At 47.6% G+C, this 23872-nt stretch overlaps 1 long non-coding RNA gene and 2 pseudogenes across 1 annotated transcript; 1 reads left to right on the top strand and 2 right to left on the bottom strand.

Moving 5' to 3' along the window:
* Window positions 1–1316: 1316 nt before the first annotated feature.
* On the bottom strand, window positions 1317–13525 carry LOC148107270 (uncharacterized). Its single transcript, XR_015722687.1, has 3 exons — window positions 13336–13525; window positions 9699–9871; window positions 1317–2054 (listed from the first exon to the last, which is right to left on the bottom strand). It is a non-coding gene; the product is annotated as an uncharacterized LOC148107270 (long non-coding RNA).
* LOC148107271 (uncharacterized) lies at window positions 10008–12723 on the top strand (annotated as a pseudogene).
* Window positions 13526–19185: 5660 nt separating the features above from the next.
* LOC148107269 (rho guanine nucleotide exchange factor 11 pseudogene) lies at window positions 19186–23679 on the bottom strand (annotated as a pseudogene).
* Window positions 23680–23872: the final 193 nt, after the last annotated feature.

The following is a 23872-nucleotide window of genomic DNA, read 5'->3' as shown; positions in this document are numbered from 1 at the left end:
ATAGAATAAAATAAAAAGTCACTTTCATATTAAAAGAAAGGGGATTTCTTAACATGGGTTTTAACTTTTTTTTACTTTATTTTTATTTTTTTAAAAGATTTTATTTATTTGAGAAAGAATGAGAGAGAGAGAAAGAGAGAATATGAGCAGCGGGAGTGGGAGAGGGTGAAGCAGACTCCCTGATGAGCAGAGAGACTGATGCAGGGCTCGATCCTGGGACTCCAGGATCATGACCTGAGCTTAAAGCAGATGCTTAACCAACTGAGCCACCCAGGTGCCCCTTAACTATTTCTTTTGAAAAAACTCTACAAAAAAACCTATTACCTTTTCGCCTAATATAAAAAAGTGAAAAATTACCATGTAAATAAAATTAGGTGCGTATGCTTCTATTTTCTTTTGAAAATATATCCCAGGCTAGAAAATGTTGCTTTAATAATGTTATGACTATCTATCATCTATCTATCTATCATTTTTGTGTATATATGTACACACATTATAGATCAAGGATTATCCCTTTTTTAAAAATTTTCTTATGCTACCCTTTAGTTACTTATTTTGAACATTAAGATACTAAATTTTGAAGAACTTCTTTTAATGAAAGGTTTCAAGTTTATTAATTTAGTTTTTCTAATAAAAATGAAGAAAACAAGGCATTTTACAGAACTATAATCACTGTTATATAGCCAATGGAAGGGAAAGGGGATAAAAAAAATGGAATTCACAATGGTTAATTAGTATTTCATGTTAAAGTAAAGGCATTGTTTAAAATAATATTAAATGGCTCAAGCAGCATAAAAATGCTACCAAGTTTGAGTAACAAAATCTAACAGATTGATTAGAGTTGGTTTGGGTCTTCAGAGTTCAACTCTAGAGGCCTTGTCTCTGCCACCTTACTTTTACAATGACATTTTCAGTGCACAGTGATTACTCATTGGGTTTTCCTTTCCCTCTGAATGGTTTATGGCAACAGGAGTCATCGGCCATGAAATTGTAGGAGGTCTCCGAATAAATACTATCACTGACTGAAGGGAAACAGCTGCACACATTTGTACAGATTTCTTTAACACCTAATGTAAAACAAGGCATCACACTGGACCTGGTGAGGTGGTTCTCCTCCCCCTCTTCCTCCTCCTCCTTCTTCCCCTCCTCCTTCTTCTTCTAATGGAAATATCCTGATTTAGGTGGGCAAAGGCTGGATATGTTTTCTTAAGTGAAAAGCAATGGAGACATCGTGGAACTGCTGCAAAGATTAAAACCCATTCATATGCACACCCATTTCCTATTCATTAAAGTAAAAAAAAAAAACTATAAATTAACTTACTGAAGAAAACCACAGGCAAGTATATGTATATGCAGATACATATATGCACATATATCTGCATATTTAATTTACCTATTTGAAATCTTTTCCCCCATTTAAATTCAAACAAGTCCCTTAATGAGTCTTCATCTGTCCCTTCATTTGTTCATTTGTCATGAGTCCCCAGAAATGAAAGACTCCATTTTATGAATGAAGGTAAAATGTTCCCTGAATAGTGAATCTTTCTTAATAAAAGGAGAATTCAGGTTAAAGAAAGGGGGATAATCAGTTCTTGAGGGCCTTGGGTTATTTTTTCTAAAGTTTTAATTCATTTATATCTTCACTAAAAAGAAAAATGTAAATTATTCTCTGGGTTTCCATTTAGCACACAAGTGAGTTCTAAGATATTATTTGAGGGAATTAACAGCCGAAATTATCCTAAGAGAAAATCAATAGTATTCAGTAATGTGTAATTGCATTTTATTTTAGTGAATGTTAGAATAACGACATATACGTGTTAAACCACAAGCATCTTACGGGCTTTAAAATATGTGGTTAGGGGATTTTCCAGCTGCCACATATCCTGCCAGATGCTTCGGGTTTTTGGTCTATTCCACAGATTCGGAATGAAGAAACTTGCTCTGCAGAAGTGCCAGGGCCTGCATTCAGATGCTTTCCTTGAAGATTCCTTGAATCTAGTTTCATGGTGTGATGAATAAAGCAGCACTGTCAATGAGATTAAGTCAAGCTGCCCCTAAAAATAACACTGATTGAGCAGTTATTTCATGATTCATCCTTTAGTTTTGTCTTCTTAAAAAATTTGTTATTAACAAGCTAAGTGCTCGTTAATAATAAATAAATGAATAATAATGAATGAATAAATGAAGGAATGTATAGCTCAAATATAATCTTCTCTAAAAAAACTCGGTGACTCTTTCCTAAGAGATTTCCAGAACCATGCACTTCTTGATTTATTCACACTTTCAGTATGGCTTTTCTAACTTTGCTTTAGTATTATGATCATGTGTTTTATTTCTCTGTGACTTTCTGGCGTGCAAAGAGCACATTTTCTGTTTGCCTTTTCATTCTCAACACAAAGTGTGGCATTTTGCATATTAAAGGTGATTAGGGAATGTTTGACAAAAGAATTAAGGAATGAAGCCATAGGCTTCCTAAGCTTAGTCTCACTCCCTTGACAGTATCAATTAGATCATTACAAACTCAAGCCTTTTATTTCATCCCTTCACGAATGTTGGTAGAGTGCTTAATATAAAGTAAATGCATCCATAGCTACCGATCAGCTTTCCATTGAAGATAACATCCATGAACGTAAATAAGGGAGAGGAGGGGAGAAATCCCCAATGGCACACAAAGCCGGAGGCTAAAGCTCTGGGGGCAGGAGATACGAAGTTACTATGGGCTCCAGAAAAAACTAGTTAGGGTGCTGTTGGCTGCTTAACCTTTCTGGTTATTGGTTCCTTCATTTGTATGATGAAGGGATCACCTTAATGATAAAAATTCCCTGTAGGTCTAACGTTTTATTTTTGTGATCGATAGCTGTACTGTTCAGGGACAAGCTCTGTAGGCTCCTCATCACATTGCTTGAAGTACAGGCATCAAATCATTCTAATGGGTATCAACAGGGGGAAACCAGACTTCTAAAATGATTCTATGTGCAAAAAGCAGCACAAACAGAGGCAATGAGAGGTCAAGTCCTGGTGGTGGTGTGTGGTGGGGAGAGAAAGCTTCAAGAGAAGTGTTACCAAAAAACATGGACACTAAACCTAGGCTTTTCAGGGTGAATTTTGCAGGGACACAGCAGGGGACGTAATGGGAATAGTCGTTCCAAATGTCAAAAACAACATGTGCAAAGAATAAAGGTTTGAAGCGGTGGGAACATAAAGGAAATTGAAAGTAGTTTGGTTTTGTTGGAGAATTAATCTGTGTGATGGAGACTGGAGTCACAGGCAATAGTCAGACCTAAAGGATCTTGGATTCCATGTCTAATGGTGTAGACATTCTTATTTGTGCGGTGATGGACCATTTGGAGGCGTTTTAACAACAGAGCGACATGACCGATCATTGTTTGCAAAGCTCATGAGGGCTGCTGTGTAAAGACTAACTCAAGGAAATAAAAGGAAAAGCAGTGGGTCTCTAAGAGGGAAGTGAGGTGAAACTGCAGGGGAGATGGTGAAGGGGTAAACTGGAAGAGGAGCAGTGACCTGGAAAGGGGCGCAGGACAAGAGAGATTTGTGAGGAAGAATCAGCAAATAAGATTTGTTAATAAACTAGATTTGGAATCAGGGAAGAATTACAGGGCAGAGTAGGAGATTCTTTTATTTCGGGCAACTGAGGGGAGATGATGTCATTAAATGAGATGGGCAACGTAGAAGCAGGAACATGCTGGTGGAAGAAAGATGGCGAATTTGGTTTTAAATATGTTAAATCTGAAGTGCCTTTGGAACATTCAGGAAGGAATAGCCTTTTGCAATTAGTCCAACAGTCCTGCCTTGAAAGTCTAACATCATGCTCTCACCCCTTCCTCATTTCCTACCTTTCTCTTCTTTCCTGCTCTAGCCAACACTACCATCTTTAGATTCCTTGAACATGCAACAGTTTTCTGCCCAGAGCTTTTGCATTTATTATTTACTCTACTTAAAATAATTTCTGAGGGGCACCTGGGTGGCTCAGTCGGTTAAGTATCTGCCTTCAGCTCAGGTCATGAATTTGAGGTCCTGGGATCAAGCCCCACGTCAGGCTTCCTGCTCAGCGGGGAGCATGCTTCTTCTTTTCCCTCTGTTTCTCCACCCTGCGGCTCGTGCTTGCTCTCTCTCTCTCAAATAAATAACAAATTATTTAAAAAATAATAATTTCTAAGGTGCCTGGGTGGCTCAGTCTGTTGAGTGTCTGACTCTAGATTTCAGCTCCGGTCATGATCTCAGGATCCTGGGATCCAGTCCCACATAGGGCTCCCAGCTGAGCAGAGAGTCAGCTTGAGATTCTTTCTCGCCCTCTGCCTCGGCCCCTCCTCCCCACTCACATGTGTGCTCACCCTCTCTCTCTAAAATTATTTCTCCTAAAATATTTATAGAAATGGTTTATGTTTATTATTATGTCTCAGAATATTTTCTTCTTAGAATCACCTTCTAGTTCTATCTCAGGTTGCTCATTACCCCAGTCATCTTTATCAATTCCTATTTTATTTCCTGCATTGCTGATATGACTATCTAAAATAGTCTTGGTTATTTATGTATTTACTTGCTAATTGGTTGTTCCCCTCTCCCCACCTGACAAAAAAGCTCTGTGGGAACATGGATTGTTATTCGCTGTTTCTACACCCACATCTAGAACAGAGCCTCATATGTACTAAATGCCCTGCCGAAATTTATTCAATGAATGACTGAACCTATGGCCGTAGAATTATGGAGAAAGGATGGGCTGATACTCAGTGCGGGGCACAAGAAGATTTACTGGGGAGTTTCAATTGTCCAAGCCCCTTCTACAGCTCTGGGAGAGCTGCTAGCAATGGGTTCACACAATCAGATTTTGTGTGTGTGTGAAATTCACAAAATAAGATATTTTAACCATGGTAAAAGTACTATCTTTTTTTAACTCTGACCTTTTCTACTCTACCCTCCTCATGTCAGGTGATGTTGAAAAAGGCATATTTGAAATCTGGCTTGAAAAGTTAAGTTGGGATACATTTAGTTTGGTTTTTAAAGGATGATATTATATAGTTCACAAAATAAAAAAACATAAATGCAGAATTACATACAGACAGGGACATTTACTTAGAATGAGAAAAGAAATAATAAATTACAAATTTTAAAAAACTAATACCTTAAACATCACAAAGTCCAGAGAAATAACGTATTTTTATGCTATTTATTTCTGACGTACTTCTGTAACACTTCTTTTCTGATATTTTTGGCTGGGTACTCTTTGACCTCCTCTTCAAATTCCAGTGCTTTGGTGATATAATTTTCTTTCTTTTCTTTCTTTCTTTCTTTCTTTCTTTCTTTCTTTCTTTCTTTCTTTCTTTCTTTCTTTTTCTTCCTTCCTTCCATCCTTCCTTCCTTCCCTCCTCCCTCCCTCCTTCCCTTCCCTTTTTCCTTCCTTTCCCTTTCCCTTGCCCCTTCCCCTTCCCTTTCCTTCCTTCTTTCCTTCCTCCTTCCCTCCCTCCCTCCCTGCCTTCCTTCTAGACTCCAGCCCAGCTAGAGCACAACACGAGCCTTGAACTCATGACCCTGAGATCAAGATCTGAGCTGAGATCAAAAATCAGACACTTAACCAACTAAGCCACCTTGATGCCTCAGTGTAATTTTCCATACAAATAATAAAAAGAAAATTCTACTTTTCCACTAGCATGGTTGATTTTTTTAAAACATTGGTTGTTTAAAAAAATATTTTTAGCATTATAACTTGTTAATGCAATATCATATAACTTTAAGGATTGTTTTCAAATTTGGGAAAAATCTCAAGTTTCCTTCACACAAGTTGTTACTTTCATACTCACTGACTTCACAGGTTTGTACCCTACAAACACAGGAATTCTGATAAATTCTATTTTGTGTAATTGCCACTAAAAAATAGTGTGCTTATCTTTGCATATACCCAAAAAGAAAGAACTTCTATTACTTGAGAACCAAATTCTCTAATTGCATGTTATTCATTGAACATTAGAAGAATTTTCAGTTATGTACATTTCAAAATTTATTTCTCCTCCATTCTTCATATGCTTCTGGTACTGAGTCACTCGGGGTACATTCACATTTTGATGAAATCTTTGGCCCTGCTGCTCTGTCACGCCATTAGATGAGTCAGTATTTGGGGTTGCCTAGGTGACCTACTAATAACTTAACTATATACCTACACAGCTATACGGACGTAGTTGATATATATACAAGATGGCCTAAGGGAAAGAGGAGATGGACAAGACAGGAATTCTCACATGAATTGTTTAGTAAAGAAGTCAGTAAAAGATTTAGGAAATAAATGGGCAGAGAGGAAGAATTATAACAGGTAAAGGCAAATATCATGGAAGAAAGGCAAGGAAAAATTTCATGTCTATAAATATGTTTAAACAATGTTTATACAGTACTAAACCACTAATCATTATGAACTGATTTTAAAGAATTAAAAATTAAGATAATATAAAATACTGGATTTTAGAATGGAAAGTTTTCATATAAAATTGGAACGAATATACTTGTATTACTTTCCTAAGGCTGTTGTAACAGATTACTGCAAACTGAGTGGGTTAGCCAACAGAAATTTATCTCAAGATAAAGATGTTGGCAAGTTTGGTTCCTTCTGAATGTCATGAGGGAAAGAATTGATCCAGGCCTTTCTTTTTGGCTTATAGACAGTTGTTTTCTCCCTAGGTCTTAATTTTTTCTTTTTCCTACGCATGTTTGTCTCTAGGTCTGAATTTTCCCTTTTTAAAAGGACATCATCGTACTGGATTAGGGACAGCCCTAACGATCTCATTTTAACTTGATTGCCTCTGTAAAGACCCCATCTCCAAATAAGGCTATATTCTGAGACATCAGGGGTTAGGACGAGAACATATCTTTTGGAGAGGACACAATTCAACCTGTAACACATTAAATTTAAAATTATATTTAGTGTTACTAAGTAATGAGTGAAACAATATGATGGTAAGCAAATGTCATGATTAAAAAATTGAGCTACCCTATGACCCAGCCATCGCACTACTGGGTCTTTACCTCAAAGATACAGACATAGTGAAGAGAAGGGCCATATGCACCCTAATGTTCATAGCAGCATTGTCTACAATAGCTAAATCGTGGAAGGAGCCGAGATGCCCTTCAACAGATGACTGGATTAAGAAGCTGTAGTCCATATATACAATAGAATATTACTCAGCTATCAGAAAGAACGAGTTCTCAACATTTGCTGCAACATGGACGGCACTGGAGGAGATAATGCTAAATGAAATAAGTCAAGCAGAGAAAGACAATTAGCATATGATTTCTCTCATCTATGGAACATAAGAAATAAGATGACCAGTAAGGGAAGAAAGGGATAAAGAAAGGGGGTGTAAGCAGAAGGGGGAATGAAACATGAGAGACTATGGACTATAAAAACAAACTTGAGGACCTCAGAGGGGAGGGGGGTGGGGGAATGGGATAGACCGGTGATGGGTAGTAAGGAGGGCACGTATTGCATGGTGCAGTGGGTGTTATACGCAACTAATGAATCATCGAACTTTATATTGGAAACCGGGGATGTACTGTATGGTGACTAACATAATATAATAAAAAATCATTAAAAAAAAAAAGACTGGTATGCAAGATCTACAAAGAACTTCTCAAACTCAATACAAGAGAAACAAATAAACAAATCATAAAATGGGCAGAAGATATGAACAGACACTTTTCTAATGAGGACATACAAATGGCTAACAGACACATGAAAAAATGTTCAAAATCCTTAGCCATCAGGGAAATTCAAATAGAAACCACACTAAGATACCACCTTACACCAGTTAGAATGGCAAAAATCAACAAGGCAGGAAACAGCAATTGCTGGAGAGGATGTGGAGAAAGGGGATCCCTCCTACATTGTTGGTGGGAATGCAAGTTGGTACAGCCACTCTGGAAAACAGTGTGGGGTCCCTTAAAAAGTTAAAAATGGAGCTACCCTATGACCCAGCCATTGCACTACTGGGTCTTTACCCCAAAGATACAGACGTAGTGAAGAGAAGGGCCATATGCACCCCAATGTTCATAGCAGCATTATCCACAATAGCTAAATCGCCGAAGGAACAAAGATGCCCTTCAACAGATGACTTGATTAAGAAGCTGTGGTCCATATATACAATGGAATATTACTCAGCTATCAGAAAGAACGAGTTCTCAACATTTGCTACAACATGGACGGCACTGGAGGAGATAATGCTAAGTGAAATAAGTCAAGCAGAGAAAGACAATTATCATATGATTTCTCTTATCTATGGAACATTAAGAACTAGGAAGATGGGTAGGGGAAGAAAGGGATAAAGAAAGGGGGGTAATCAGAAGGGGGAGTGAAGCATGGGAGACTATGGACTCAGAGAAACAAACTTGAGGGCCTCAGAGGGGAGGGGGGTGGGGGAATGGGATAGACTGGTGATGGGTAGTAAGGAGGGCACATATTGCATGGTGTACTGGGTGTTATACTCAACTAATGAATCATCGAACCTCGCATCAGAAACCAGGGATGTACTGTATGGTGACTAACATAATGTCATAAAAAACATTAAAAAAAATAAAAATAAAAAAATAAAGTCCTGTAGAAGGAAGCACTCTGTCAAAACAATCAGCCTTTGAAAATTATAGGAACATTATAGCTAGAAAACTGACAGCTATGAAGTTTCTAAGTGAACTTCTAAACTCTAAACCACTTTCCCTTGGTTCCGTGAAAGAAAACATTTTATTTCAAAAATTTACTTGACGCTTATTCTGTTGTTGTTGTTGCTGTTGATGACCGCTCTTCAGTTCCACCTGAAAAAGTATATTTCTCATTTTGATAAACCTAGCACATTAGGCATCGGCACCCACTGCCACCACTGCCTTCAAAGCTTCCACTTCAAGCTGCAGTCTCCTTACCAGCCTGCAAGTCTCTATTTCTTCATTCAGCCTAAACTAATTGTGCCCACAACTCTGTCTCTCATTTTCTGCTTCCCTCCTGGAATTCAGCTACCTCATCCTCAGCTTCCTGGAAGCTAATCAGAAATAAAGTGGGAAAGAGAACTATAGTAAAAACAAGGGTCCTCTTGGAGATGATCACAGAGCAACTCAGGAATCGTTGCCTGGGTTCTCTTGCTACTACTGTAAAATCTACTTCACAAACAACAACAAAACCAAATGTGCACGCACACAAAAGAAGGGAAGTCACGGGATCCAGAGAGCCCAGGATCTAAGACCAGGAACGGCTATAGTAACCCACAGGACTGTGGGCCTGAAAGCAGCTAACCCAGACTGGAGCAGTCAAGACTGAAGGAGCAGTACTCTCAAGATGAAATGATAAAGTTCCTGCTGTGCGTGAAGGTCCAGAGAAGAAATTTACACAGCTGGGGAGTATGGAGATAAAGGAGGAGGTAGAAAAATAAGCATTTTAAAAGAAAAAGAAGCATTTGAGCAAAAGAGCAATTAAGGACATCAAGAAAAACAAAACTTTATGCAAGAAATTATAGCAAACTCTGCAGCTACAGATACTTTTTACAAGGTCATAATAATATAAATGTGAACACGGATCTAACAAAATCATATTACTAAACTGGGAGGCTCCCAGGTCCTATATATATAGGCTTTCCATGAAAGAGTCATTCCAACCCCTCAGGAACACTGGTCCCATTAAAACCACGGGAAAGCACGTGTGTCTCCGCACATACCAGTTTGCTTCTCTTAAAGGCGGTTTCTGATGCTCGTGCAGGGGGAGCAGCGAGAAGGGACGCTATTCACGTGCTCCGTAACCTCAGCAAGCGGCCCTACTGGTTCCACTCGGAGTATCTGAAGAGTCCGAAGGCAGTTCACCTCGAGGCTGGCTGGTGGAAGCGATCTTATGCTGGAAGAGAGCACATCCGGCATGTGGAGTGTGTATCACAGACCCTACTTCATGTTAACCAGTGGGACCCTGAGGGCGAAGCTGATATCTTGAATTTGGTCGGCCTTATTACCAGAAAGATGTAGCCAAGACGATCATGAATTTAGCCGACTATCACCACCAACTCCGGGCACAAAGCTCAGAGGAGGTCCCTGCCCAGGACGCATCCACCCAGTGGTCCCCTGAGGCTGCCCGCGAGGCTGCGACCCCGCGGTCCCCTGAAGGCTGCCTGTGAGGCAGCCACCTGTAAGCCCCCCCCCTCACTGCCAGCAAGGCGGCCACTGGGAGCTACCCCCCACCCCCTGCCTGCCAGGAAGCTACCGGGAGCTACACCCTCCCACCCTGCACTGCCCGCCAGGAGGCTACCTGGAGCTCCCCCGCCCCGGCGCTGCCCCGGAGCCTGCGACCCAGAGCTCCCCCGGCGCTGCCCTCGAGGCTCCCCAACCCCACCCCCCACCCCCCCACCCCCCCCCCCCCCGCCAGCGAGGCTGCGACCCAGAGCTCGCCCCCGGCGCTTCCCCCAAGGCGGCCACCCGGAGCTCCCCCCAGCGAAGCCAAGACCCTGAGGCGGCGACCCAGAGTTCCCCCCCGGTGCTGCCTACGAGGCTCCCCTCAGCGCTGCCCCTGAGGCGGCCACCCGGAGCTCCCCCGACGCTGCCCGAGAGGCGGCCATCCAGGGCTACCCCCCCCACCCGCGCTGCCCGCGAGGCGGCCACCCAGAGCTACCCCCTCCCACCCCGCGCTGCCCGCCAGGAGGCTACCGGGAGCTACGCCCTCCCACCCCGTGCTGCCCGCCAGGAGGCTACCCGAAGCTTACCGCCGGCGCAGCCCACGAGGCGGCCACCCGGAGCTCTCCACCCTCCCCCCGCGCAGCTTTCCAGGAGGCTACCCGGAGCTCCCCCAGCCCCGATACTGCCAACGAGGCGGCCACCCGGAGCTCTCCCCCCACCCCCCCCCAGCGCAGCCTGCCAGGAGGCTACCCGGAGCTCCCCCCGCCCCGGCACTGCCCGCGAGGCGGCGACCCGAAAATCCCCCCAGTGAAGCCCGCGAGGCGGCAACCCGAAGCTCCCCCCAGCGAAGCCCGCGAGGCGGCGACCGGAAGCTCCCCCCAGCGAAGCCCGCAAAGAGGCGACCCGGAGTTCCCCCCGGTGCTGCCTGCGAGGCTCCCCTCAGTGCTGCCCGCGAGGCGGCCACCCGGAGCTCCCCCCTCCCACCCCGCGCTGCCCGCCAGGAGGCTACCCGGAGCTACCCCCTCCCACCCCGTGCTGCCCGCCAGGAGGCTACTGGAAGCTTACCGCCGGCGCAGCCCACGAGGCGGCCACCCGGAGCTCTCCCCCCTCCCCCCGCGCAGCCTTCCAGGAGGCTACCCGGAGCTCCCCCCGCCCCAGCGCTGCCCGCGAGGCGGCGACCCGAAGCTCCCCCCAGCGAAGCCCGCGAAGAGGCAACCCGGAGTTCCGCCCGGTGCTGCCTGCGAGGCTCCCCTCAGCGCTGCCCGGGAGGCGGCCACCCGGGGCTACCCCCCCCACCCGCGCTGCCCGCGAGGCAGCCACCCGGAGCTACCCCCTCTCACCCCACGCTGCCCGCCAGGAGGCTACCCGGAGCTTACCGCTGGCGCAGCCCATGAGGCAGCCACCCGGAGCTCTACCCCCTCCCCTCCCCCCCCCCAGAGCGCGCAGCCTGCCAGGAGGCTACCCGGAGCTCCCCCCCGCCCCGGCGCTGCCTGCGAGGCTGCGACCCGAAGCTCCCCCCAGCGAAGCCCGCGAAGAGGCGACCCGGAGTTCCCCCCGGTGCTGCCTAGAGGCTCCCCTCAGCGCTGTCGGGGAGGCGGCGACCCAGAGCTCCCCCCTGGCGCTGCCCAAGAGGCGGCCACCCGAGGCTACCCCCCCCACCTGCGCTGCCCACCAGGAGGCTACCCGGAGCTACCCCCTCCCACCCCGTGCTGCCCGCCAGGAGGCTACCCGAAGCTTACCGCTGGCGCAGCCCACGAGGCGGCCACCCGGAGCTCTCCCCCCTCCCCCCTCCCCCCCCTCACAGCCTGCCAGGAGGCTACCCGGAGCTACCCCCAGCGCAGCCCAAGAGGCGGCCACCCGGAGCTCCCTCCCCCCCCCCCCCCCCCCCCCGCAGCCTGCCAGGAGGCTAACGGGAGCTCCCCCAGGCGCAACCCGCCAGGAGGCTACCCGGAGCTCCCCCTGCCCCGGCGCTGCCCGCAAGTCGGCGACCCTAAGCTCCCCCCAGCGAAGCCCGCAAGGCGGCCACCAGGAGTTCCCCCCCCCCTGCGAGGCTCCCTTCAGCGCTGCCCCGGAGGCGGCAACCCGGAGCTACCCCCCCCCCACCCGTGCTGCCCGCGAGGCGGCCTCCCGGAGCTACCCCCCTCCCACCCCGTGATGCAGGCTACCCGGAGCTTACCGCTGGCGAAGCCCACAAGGCGGCAACCCGGAGCTCCTCCCTGGGCAGCCCACGAGGCGGCCACCCGGAGCTCTCCTCCCTCCCCCCTCCCCCCCTCGCCCCCCCCCCCCCCCCCCCGTGCAGCCCGCCAGGAGGCTACCCCGAGCTCCCCCCTGCACAGCCCGGGAGGCGGCTACCCGGAACTCCCCCCTGTGCAGCCCGCCAGGAGGCTACCCGGAGCTCCCCTGCGGCACAGCCGGCGAGGCGGCCACCTGGAGCTACCCTGCAGCAGCCCTGGAGGCAGCGACCCAGAGGTCCACCAACGCTACCCAGGACCCGGTTACCAGGTCATAAAAGCACTTCAGGCCCGGGAGCAGGAGCTAGGCAATGATAAAGTGGAAGACCTTGCTGCTACTCTATTCATCTAAGTCCCGCTTCTTCAGGCAGAAGCTGGGGAAAGAATGGTGTGGGTAGTTCTCAGTCCCTGTCCCCAGGTAAATGTTTGCAAACACTGATCTAAAGAGTTCTAACAAAGAATTGAATTTCCCTTAAAAATAAAATAGGTGATGGGGATTAAGGAGGACATGTGATGAGCACCAGGTGTTGAATAAGTGTTGAACCACTAAATTCTACACCTGAAACTAATATTACACTATACGTTAACTGAAATTTAAATAAAAACTTTAAAAAAGAGAAAGAAATGAGCTATCAAACAATGAAAAAACATGGAGGAACCTTAAATGCTATTACTAAGTGGAATAAACCAGTCTGGAAAGGCTACAAACCGTATGATTCCAACTATGACATTCTGGAAAGAGCAGAACTATGGAGACAATAAAAAGATTTATACAGGGTAAGAGGTAAAAAACGACCCACATAGAAGCATTTCCACCATGTTTCCCAAGATTCAAACTTTACCGCTTAGGTTTGATACATTCGGCAGGAGAATATCAGGGACAAGAAGGAAACCTTAAAAGTGTTCAAACAGCAAGATTAAAAATTCAAACAGTGAGTTGATGTGGCTGGCCATGCCTCCCTACCTTGGGCTGACCGAGTCTCTCCCTGGAGATTTACTTGGGGCTCAGGAGCCCGGCTCGGCGCTGCAGGACCGGAGGCCATTCCCCACGCCAAAGTGGACTCCAGAGCCAGGCGCCAGGCGGGGGGCGGGGAAGTCTGTGCCTGAGCATGCGCCTTATTGGCTCCTGCCCGGAAGCCGTTGGGGAGAGTGCACCTGCAGCCAGTTAGCTTGCAACCGTTGTGCATGTGCTCTTGGTGCTAGGGAGGCCTGCAGGCGCTGTGCTGCTTCCTTGTTTGTTACTAAGGCACTGTGATTGGCAGCCCTGGAGAGTCTACTTTTTCCAACTGTATTAAGGAGACCCAGGGGAAAAAAAATAACGCTTGCCAGGGGTGGAGGTGGAGGAAAGATTAACAGAGGACACAGGATTTTTAGGGCAGTGAGAATACCCTGTATGCTATTATAAGGATGGCTGGATCATTACATATTTGTCCAAAACCATGGAATGTACTCCAAGAGTGAACTTTAAGGTAAACTGTGGACTTTGGGTGCTTATGATGATGTCAATGTCCACTCATCCTTGGTAACAATGTACCATTCTGGTGAGTGGTCAGTAATGGGGGAGGCAATGGAGGAGTGTGTGTGTGTGTGTGTGTGTGTGTGTGTGTGTGTGTGTGCACTCACACAGGGGATATATGGGAAAATCTCTGTGCCTTCCTCTCAATTTTGTTGTAAACCTGAAACTGCTTTAAAAAAACGGATGTCTTAAAAAAAGAATGCTGTCAGATGTCTGTCAGAAGATATAGTAGGTATAAATACACACCCAAATAAAGTACAAAAAAGCTTAATAAAATATATGACACACCAGCACACTCATCATACATAAGAAACATAATATTGTGAGAAACAACAGATCAGTAAATAAAACTTCAATTTCAGAATAAACATCTTTGAGCATCCCAGAATCGAAAGCAAGAAAGGAAGCTAAATAAATTATAGTGTTCTAATTGTATAATGAGACAATATAAATCAGAGAAGCAAAATTTTACATAGCATGATACTTGGAAAAGAATTGATTCAATTGGGTTCCCCATGGTTTTATTTTAAAAATTATTTTACAACTTTCCTATAAAATACAATATGCAGCATAAAATGCACAAAACATATATGTAAAGTATAATAAATATACAGCAAACATCCAATAGCCACTACCAAAGACAAGTAGGGCATCGCAAGAACTCTGGAAGTCCCTTTGTTTTTATCACCCCTAATTCTCCCCCTAACTTCTCGTGTAAACTTCTTTGCTTTATACTTTTTATTCATCCACTAAAAAATAGATTTACCTGTTTTAAAACTTATGTAAGTGGAATCATCTTTAATATATTCTATTTTAAATGTATTTCTTTTTACTTTATATACAGTAAAATTCACTCTTTGAATTAATTTCACCTTGATCAGATTTTGCTTATCTATTTTGAAGCTCTGTTGTTGGGTACCTCCCACCTTTGGAACTGTTATATCTTCCGCAAGAAATGACCCCTTTTGGAAAAAAAAAAGAAAGAAAGAAAGAAAGAAAAGAAACGACCCCTTTTGAATCATGAGATGTCCTTCTCTCTGGTAATGTTCCTCATTCTGAAGTCTATTTTGTCTAATATAATGTAGCTACTCCAACTTTCTTTTGTTTAATGTTTGAATAGTATGTATTTTACTTTTTTAATTATTTTTTAGATTTTATTTTACTTATAGTCTTTTTTTTTTTTTTTAAGTAGACAGCATATTGTTGGGTCTTCCTTTTAGTTCTAATTTATAATCCCAGTCTCTTGGTTTCTTTAGATCATTTATATTGAATCCAATTTCTGATATGGTTAGATTAAAATTACCATTTTGCTAATTGCATTCTATTTATTCTATCTAATCAGTTCTTTTTCTGCCCCCTTTTGTGTTAGTTTTTATGAATCCATTTTAACTTCATCATTTCCCTATTATTTATATCTTTTTAAAATATTTTAAATTGTTGTTCTAGGATTAAAAACATTTAATCGAAGTCTAACTTCAAATAATTCCACTACCTGATGTGTCGTAAAAGAGATTTACACCAGTATATCCCCAATTCCTCACTCTCATCCTTTGGGTGATTTTTTTTTTGTCATAAATTCTACTTTTACTTATGCCATCAACAAAACATATTGCTACCATGCATATTTCTTTTATTCCATTCCCACTGCTTTTCATTTCTTTGGTGGATCCATGTGTCGGTCTGGTATCACACTACTTCTGCCTGAAAACATTAAACATTATTCATAGTGCAAGTCTACTTGGCAGTGAATTCCCTCGGTTTTGTTTTTATGAGAAAGTATATATTTCTCCTTCATTCTTCTTCCTGCTTTATTGAGGTATGATCGACAATAATTATATGTATTTAAGTTGTACAGTGAGTTTTTTGAAGTTATACAAGTTAATGATGCCTTAATATATGTATACATTGTGAGGAAATGAGTACCACCTCAAGTTGATTAACACATTTATCACCTTTCACAATTACACTTTTTGTGTGGTGAGAACACTTAGGATCTATTCTCTTGGCATATTTTAAGTATGCAATACAATACTATTAATTATAGTCACCATGCTACATATTAAAGCCCCAGAACTTATCATCTTACCAACATCTCCCCATTCAACCACCACCCGCATCCTTGGCCACCAGCCCCTGGCAGTCACCATGTTACTGTCTGGTTTGATGAATTCAACTTTTTTAGATTCCACATGTAAGTGAAATCACACAATATTTCTCTTTCTGTGTTTGGCTTATTTCACTTAGCATAATGTCCTCCAGTTTCATTCATGTTGTCACAAATAGAATTTCCTTCTTTCTTATGGCTGAACGGTATTCCATAGTTTTGGCTATTTGGGTCTTTTGTGGTTTCATACAAAATTCAAGGTTGTTTTATCTACTTCTGTGAAAAATGCCATTGGAATTTTGACAGGGATTGCATTAGATCTATAGATGACTTTTGGTAGTATGGACATTGTAATAATATTAATTCTCCTAATCCAGGAACAAGGTATCTTTCCATTTATTTGTGTCTTCAAGTTCTTTCATCAATGTCCTACAGTTTTCAGTGTACACATCTTTCACCTCCTTGATTCAATTTATTCCTAAGTACTTTTACTTTTTGATGCTTGGCAGCAGGAGTGTTCCCAGCCTGGGACTGAATTAAAGGGCCATATCAGGATCTACAGTTGGACCAAGCTCAGAGGGCCTGCCTCAGGGACATGGACAGATGTGTCTACCACCCGGTCCCTTGGCATACACAACTAGTGGCTAAAAGGGACCAGAATTGAGTCACAGGCCACTTCAAGGTCTGAGGTTCTCAGGACTGCTACCTGTGGCACAGTCGAGTGTGACTCTTAGTGGTCCTGGTGGATAGACGGTGTTGGTGGGGAGACCAAGACCAAATATGGTTTAGCCAAGTCCACAGGGAGACTACAGCCATTTCTGAATCTGTACCCAGACACTAGATCAGTGAGGTCTGCCACCTGGGCATGGGTCTGCCTACTCAAAATGGCCCTCATTGATCATGGGTTACACTGGGATTTTCACAATCTCTTAACTAGATCCCAAATCTCCCACAAAGGCACTATTGTCCATGGTTGGCTGCCAAATTATTGTTACTGAGGGAGGATATGAGGCCAGCATTACCAAAGCCAAAAAACACACCACAAGAAGCACCTGGGTGGCTCAGTCTGATGAGTGTCCAACTCTTGGTTTTGGCTCAAGCATGATCTCAGGGTCTTGGGATAGAGCTATGTGTTGAGCTCTGCGTTCAGTGTGGAGTCTGTTTGTCCTTCTCCTTTCCCCTGTGTCCCTCCCTCTCCTCTCTTCCTCACCCTCTAAAATAAGTAAAATCTTAAAAAAAAAAGACACTACATGAAAAGAAAACTACTGCCAATATCCCTGATGAATATACATGCAAACATTTTCAACAAAATATTAGGAACCAAATTCAACAGGAAATTACAAGGATCATATGTCATGATCAAGTGGGAATCACCCCTAGAATACAAGAAAAGTTCAACATATGTAAATCAATATATGTGAGACACTATATTTAAAAAATGAGGGATAAAAACCATATGATAATCTCAATAGATGTAGAAAAAGCATTTGCAAAATACAACACCCTTTCATGATTAAAAAAAAAAAACTCATAAAATGTGAGTGGAGAAGAAACATACTTCAACATAATAAAAGCCATATATGACAAGCCCACAGCAAACATCATACTCAATGGTAAAAGGTCAAAAGCTTTTCTGCTAAAGTCAGAAGCAAGGTCAGGGTGTCCATGCTTACCATTTCTATCAACATAGTACTGGAAGTCCTAGCCAGAGCAATCAGTCAAGAAAATAAATAAAAGGGATCAAATCAGAAAAAAAAAAAAGATAAATTGCTTTTGCAGATGACATATTCAATAAATGTCAATAAATGGTGCTGGGAAAATTGGACAGCTACATGCAAAAGAATGAAACTTGACCACTCTCTCACACCATACACAAAGATAAACTCCAAATGGATGAAAGACCTCAATGTGAGACAGGAATCCATCAAAATCCTGGAGGAAAACATAGGCAGCAACCTCTACGACATCGGCCAAAGCAACCTTTTTCATGACACATCTCCAAAGGCAAGAGAAACAAAAGATAAAATGAACTTGTGGGACTTCATCAAGATTAAAAGCTTCTGCACAGTCAAGGAAACAGTCAAAAGAACTAAGAGGCAGCCCACGGAATGGGAGAATATATTTGCAAATGATACTACAGATAAAAGACTGGTATCCAAGATCTACAAAGAACTTTTTTTTTTTTGGAAGAATATTTAACTTTTCTTTAAAAAAAAAATCTTAACCATGAGAGAAAGAAAATAAGAGTATACATTATTTTAACAGGAAAACAGTCATTTCCATCTCTATATTTTATATATATATTTATATTTATATATATATATGTATATATACACCTAGCACAGTGTGTCTATTCTGTCGGTCCGCAGGGAGGGGCCTGGCATGGGGTGAGCAACCGATGCTGCCGTGGCCCCTGGCGATGGTCCTGGGTTAATGCGGGGACTCCAGCATTCACACCCCCTGCCCCACCTCCTGGGCCTGGTTTTTAGGGCCGTACTGGATACACTGGTTTTTCTCTAGGGAGAGGGTGGGGAAGGGTGGACAGAGGTGGGGTCAGGAACTCCCGGAAGAGGACAAGTCCTAGGAGCAGGGAGAAGCTCTCTGCTCGGGCCACAGAGACTGGGCTCTCAAGCCACATGGGCTGGGACACCCTCCCACTCACGGGGACCCGGGTGCTCAGGTCTGGCTCCCCCCTCGGCCCTGACCCCGGAGCTGGCCTGTTAACTAGGAGATGCAAGCTGTCCCTCTGGGCCTGCCTCCGCCCCCGAGGAACAGAAACAAAACAGGTCAAAGTTATTTACAAAGCAAGACGCACATACAGCACGTATGTATTTATAGGAAACCGAAGTGACTATGAGGGGAGAAGCAGGGTGCCCACCTCAGCCCCGGGGTCCTGCGAAGAGGGGAGGGAGGAAGAAAGTGCATTTACACAGAGACTCCTCCTTTCACCTGCATGTCTGGGGGGGCCTTTCAGATGCAGTCAGCATGCTCAGGAGAGGCCTTGGGGGGCGGCTGGAGGAAAGGGGAGACTACTGACACTTGACCGGGACCTGAGCAGACCAAGCGACATGCGGGGCGCCCCCGGGGGTCTCAGCTAGACCCGTTCTCCATGGCCTCCACCGCGGGAAGGAGGTCTGGGCTCCCACTGCCCTGTGCCCCTGCCTCGGGCCGGTCCCCAGAGCACGAGTGGGCAGTTACAGTCCTGGGGAAGAGGCCGCAGGCGCCACGCTGTCTTCCGGGGGAGCATTGGAGCCGTCCTCCGAGCACGGCCATGGCTGGTGGCCGTCCCTGGAGTCGCAGGCCAGGGCTTCCCTGGCCGGAGGTGACAGGGAGCCGTCTGTCCATCTAGCCACCTCCGTGTGGAAACTGCCCACGGGTGTGGTGCCGCCCGACACCTCTCCCGCAAGGGACCTGAGCAGCTCTCTGTGGGCCAGCTCCATGTCCCTGAGCCTGTTGAGCTTGACCGTGAGCTGCTCGATGGTGCGGAAGATGCTGCCCACGTCCCTGAGGGCCAGGCTGGGCGGGGAGTGGCGAGGGCGCCTGTGACCTCCACTGGGTCCCCGAAGCCGCCAGGCAGGGATGCTCTCGGGCTGGGAGGGCTCGGTGCTGGAGTCCGGGGTCCGGCCGGCATGCTGACATAGAAGCAGTTCCCTTTTCTCACGACTTTGTAACTTCCTGCCGCCTCGTGCTTAAAGCCTCTTCTTCTGGGTTCCTGTCCAGCTCGGGAGACTCCCAGATCCCGGAATTCCTGGCCTGTGGGGGCAGCTGTTCCAGAGAACAGAGAGCCATGTCCTCCTGCTCTGGCCCTTCACCCCCGGGGGGCCGTGCCCTGGGGCACCAGCTGCTGCTCCTGAGAGAAGGCGCAGGCGTCAGGCCGTCGTCGGGCTCCCTGGCGGGCTGCGCTTCGGGGTGGCGACCGGGCAGCAGGCCACACAGAATCAGGTGCCGCAGGCTCTCCACGTCTTCCTGGGCTGAGTCGGCGAGCCCTTCCATGAACAGAGGACGGGAGATGGGCAGGAGGATAGGGTCTCTCATCCGGCCTCCCCTGTTCTCTCCATCCAGGGATGTGGAGGGGTGAGGCAGGGCACCCAGCTCCCCTTCGATGCTGTCTTCCTGCTCGGGATCGTCTAGGAGGCCCGCGTGCTTCCCCTCAACCCTCTGCTGGGGCCCAGTGCCTGCTCCGGGCAGCTCCCCGGGCTCTGGTTCACTGTGGAACACTTCTGAGCCATCCAGCCGGACCCTGCTGGGGGTGGGGCTCTGCTGCGCTGGCTCCCGGGCGCCCAGGGGTGGGGGATGGGCGAGCACTGGGGCAGCTCCGGGGCGCCGGGTGGCGTTCCAAATGGCCTCGTCCAAGAGCTCCATCCACGTGTTCTTGTCTAACGACGTCAGTGTCACCAGCTCGTAGATCTGGGGGGGGCCCAGCTCCGAGGTGCAGATGATGAAGAAGGCTCGTTTGTCTGTGGCCACGGAGCAGATGAGCACGGCATTGAGCTTGAGGACAGGGCTGAAGGTCTGCTTGCTGTCCGCGGAGCCTGCGGCGGTCTTGCTGTGACACTTGAGCAGCAGCTTCTTGTCCTGCTTCTGCAACAGCACCAGGAGATCCTCCAGCAGCAGCATGCGCTGGTCCAAGCTCTTATCCTTGCTGATCCTCCAGGTCAGGGGCCCCTCGTGGACCATCCTTCTGGCTGTGAGATCTAGGCTCTTGAACTCTGCTGCCAGGGGGTTGCTGGCCCTCTCCAGGGACGTGGTGTCCAGGTGTTTCTGGCAGCCCTCCAGCTGGTGCCGGTTCTCCGTCTGCTTCACCGCCTTGTTCACATACTTAAGGATTTCCCAGCACTGGTCCCATGCCCGGCAGAGCTTCTAGTGCTTGGCGGTGCCACCCTCCGTGTGCTTGAGGACGCTCTCCAGCAGCAGCGGGTACTTGGTGAGCCGTTGCATCTGACACGATGAGATCCCTGAACTGCAGCCGCCGGCACCGGGGGTGACTCTCAGCCTCCTGCATGAAGAGCTGGAAGCAGCTTTCCTTGCACTGCTTGGTCTTGATGAGCCCCAGGGCGATGGACTGATAGGAGCAGAACTGGGCAGCCACCTGCTGGAGCTCCTCCCGGCCAGGGCCGTCAAACCGAGCCAGCATGAGGTCACCGATGTCTCTGATAATGGGGCCCTCCTCTCGGAGCTTCCTCATGGCCTTGCACCAGGAATTACGGATCTCGATGAGCTCAGGCAGGTTGGGGAAGAGCCGGGCCAGCTCCTCCCGGGGCATCAGGTTCTCCTTCTTCATCCGCTGGTAGAAGATCAGGTCCAGGATCCGGAGCATGCGCAGATGGGAGGCTTCCATCACAAACAGCTCATTGATGACCTCCTGCCGGTCAATCTCCCTCTGGCTTAGACCGGCCACCACATCCTTGCCCACCGTGTGCTGCCAGTTCTGGGCGTCCGGCTCTGGCTCCAAGTCCAAGAGCTGGCCCAAATCGTCCTCTAGGAGGTGGGGGAGGAAGGCATCTGTGCAGAACCCCAGGCTGGGGGACTCGATGCTCCTGCAGCCCATTTTGGGGGTAAAGGGAGGGGTTGGGTTCTCCAGAGACCTTGTGGAGAGGCTGGAGGCAGAGGACAAGGCTGACTGGTGGAGGCGGGCAGCCTCCACGGCCGCATCCATGTCCACATCACTGCGAGAGCGGGGCACGTTCTCCACCTTCCGGGACCACTTCAGCTCCTCCCAGCCCTTCAGGCTCTCAGAGCGGCCCAGGCGGATCTCTGAGTGTGAGCTGTAGCTCTCCAGCAGGTCCTTGGGGTAGTTCCTGTGGAGAGCCGCTGCGTCCCAGGCTCCGGGTCGTCATACGGCTGGGTGTTCTCAAAGTGCTGAATGATGTTCCTCACGTTTCCTGGTTTGACTTCCACAGGGGACAAGGGAATATGAAATGTGCTCTGCAAAGAGCTTTTGGGCTTCCTGATATACTTGAGGATAGGGTTTCGCCTCTTGTCCTCCAAGGCATCCTTGTCTTTTTTGGAATTGCTGCTCTTCTTGGTCTTTGGGAAGAAGGGCAGCCACTTGTCCTTGTCAGGAGCTACCTGGGCCTTTTCAGCTGTGCCGGAAGGCCATGCCTCTCGGAGACGGAGCCCAGCGTAGCCCAAATAGGTATCGAGAGCGAAATCCATGGGGGCACTCCTGTCCTCCTCGTACTTGGACAGAATGCCTGCCAGGGCGGCTAGCTGCTTCTCGGCCACTTGGCGCTCTCGGACAGGGTCCCCATCCAGGTCCAGCAGGTCATTCTCACCGTACAGACTACCCAGCCCCAGGGTGTGCTTTGTTCTGTAGTCCTGGATCTGCCCCTGGATCTCGGGCATGGCTGCCTCCTGCACTTCCCAGAGTGTGGTGCGGACGTCCTCACTGCCGCGCAGACGCAAGTCAATTTCAGCCTGTAACACCTCCGGGACTTTCACTCTCAGCGGCGCATTTTTCTCTAAGAAAATATTCCAGATGTCTTTTCCTAAGCTTCAGGAGTCCTTGGGGTTTGTCTGCTGGTAAACTTCTGCACACAGGTAAAAAAGCAGCGGACTGGGGTCAGCCTGAGAGAAGATGTACCGCAGGAAAATGCCCAGGTGAGCGGGCCGTGCCTTCAGCTTCTCAAGGTCCTGGAAGATGATGTCGCCCACGTTGTTGAAATAACCCGGGTCATAATCTTCCTCTGGGCCAATAATTAAAGGCTTCGGGCTCTGGTCTGCGCCCTGCTCGCTGGTGCCAGGCCCTGGTGCGTCCGAGCCCTGCCGCCGGTGGTGCTGGGCCAGCCTGGCCATGATCACAGGTGAGGTTCGGGGACTGCCCAGCCCAGGGTCTGACAGTGCCAAGTTCCAATTCATCAGCGCCTCACTGAGAGAGGGGAAGTGCTCCGTTCCAGCATCCAAGCCGCTGCCCCCCTCCTGGCAGTCCAGAGAGAGCTGGCCTTCTGATGCTTTCTGGCTGTTGTCACCATATGGGGGGGTATGTCCACGAAGCCACCTGTCTCCTGCTGGATCTTCAGCTGGAGCTGAGTGACACGCCTCTGGGCACCTTCGATCTGCTCCTCCAGCAGGCTGGCAGGATTCCGGCTGTATACCTCACAAATACACTGTAACTCCTTTTCCTCCTGCCTCAGCATATTGCAAAGGATCTGGGTGGCATGTTTTTGGAATTCGGGATCCTGCAGTGGTTTGCCCCCCCCATGCGCTGCGGGGGGGGGGGCAGAGGTGGGGGCCGAGGCAGCGGTGGGACCACAGGGGCGACTGGGGGGGCTCCGGCGGGGGCAGGGTCCTGCTGCAGCCCAGAGACACTGATGGACGAGGGGGAAGAGCCCAGGAGGGTCAGTGCGACATAGGCGCCAGATCTGATAAGGTTTACCACCTCCAGGTGTGAGCTGTTGGTCACCATGGTGCCGTTGACTTTGATGATCCGGTCTCCCTCTTTGACACCAGCTCTCATGGCTGCCCCTCCGGGCCACACAGCCTGCACCAGAACGATACGGTCCCCACTGACCGTGAAGCCGAAGCCATGCTGGTCCTTCTGGATGATGACACAGCGCTGAACAAGAACCTGCTGTCTCGGAGGTGTCGGAGGGCTGGCGGAGGTGGGAAGGGGACCTGTGTTCAGACGCCGGAACTCCCAAAGACAGGCCGCTTAACCTGTCTATGATCTGGGGTAACCTCACAGTCATGGTTTCTCAGTGTCTCCGCAGAACAAGGATCCTGCAGTTTTGATGTCTTGATCCGGGCTGAGTCAGCTGCAATTTTTAAGAAAGGTGGGAGGAGGGCCTCCCAACCTCAAGGTCGGATGCTCGGATGCTCAAATGCTCTCTGCTGGCTCTCAGGACCCTGGGAACTGAGGCTCCGCTCTACTTGTACCAGCGA

This window comes from Ursus americanus, chromosome 33 (genome assembly GCF_024610735.1).
Source record: "Ursus americanus isolate L20-20 chromosome 33, mUrsAme1.1.p, whole genome shotgun sequence".
Classification (NCBI taxonomy): Eukaryota; Metazoa; Chordata; class Mammalia; order Carnivora; family Ursidae; genus Ursus; species Ursus americanus.
Note: the sequence above shows the minus strand (reverse complement) of the source record. Positions and strands in the feature narration are given on the sequence as shown.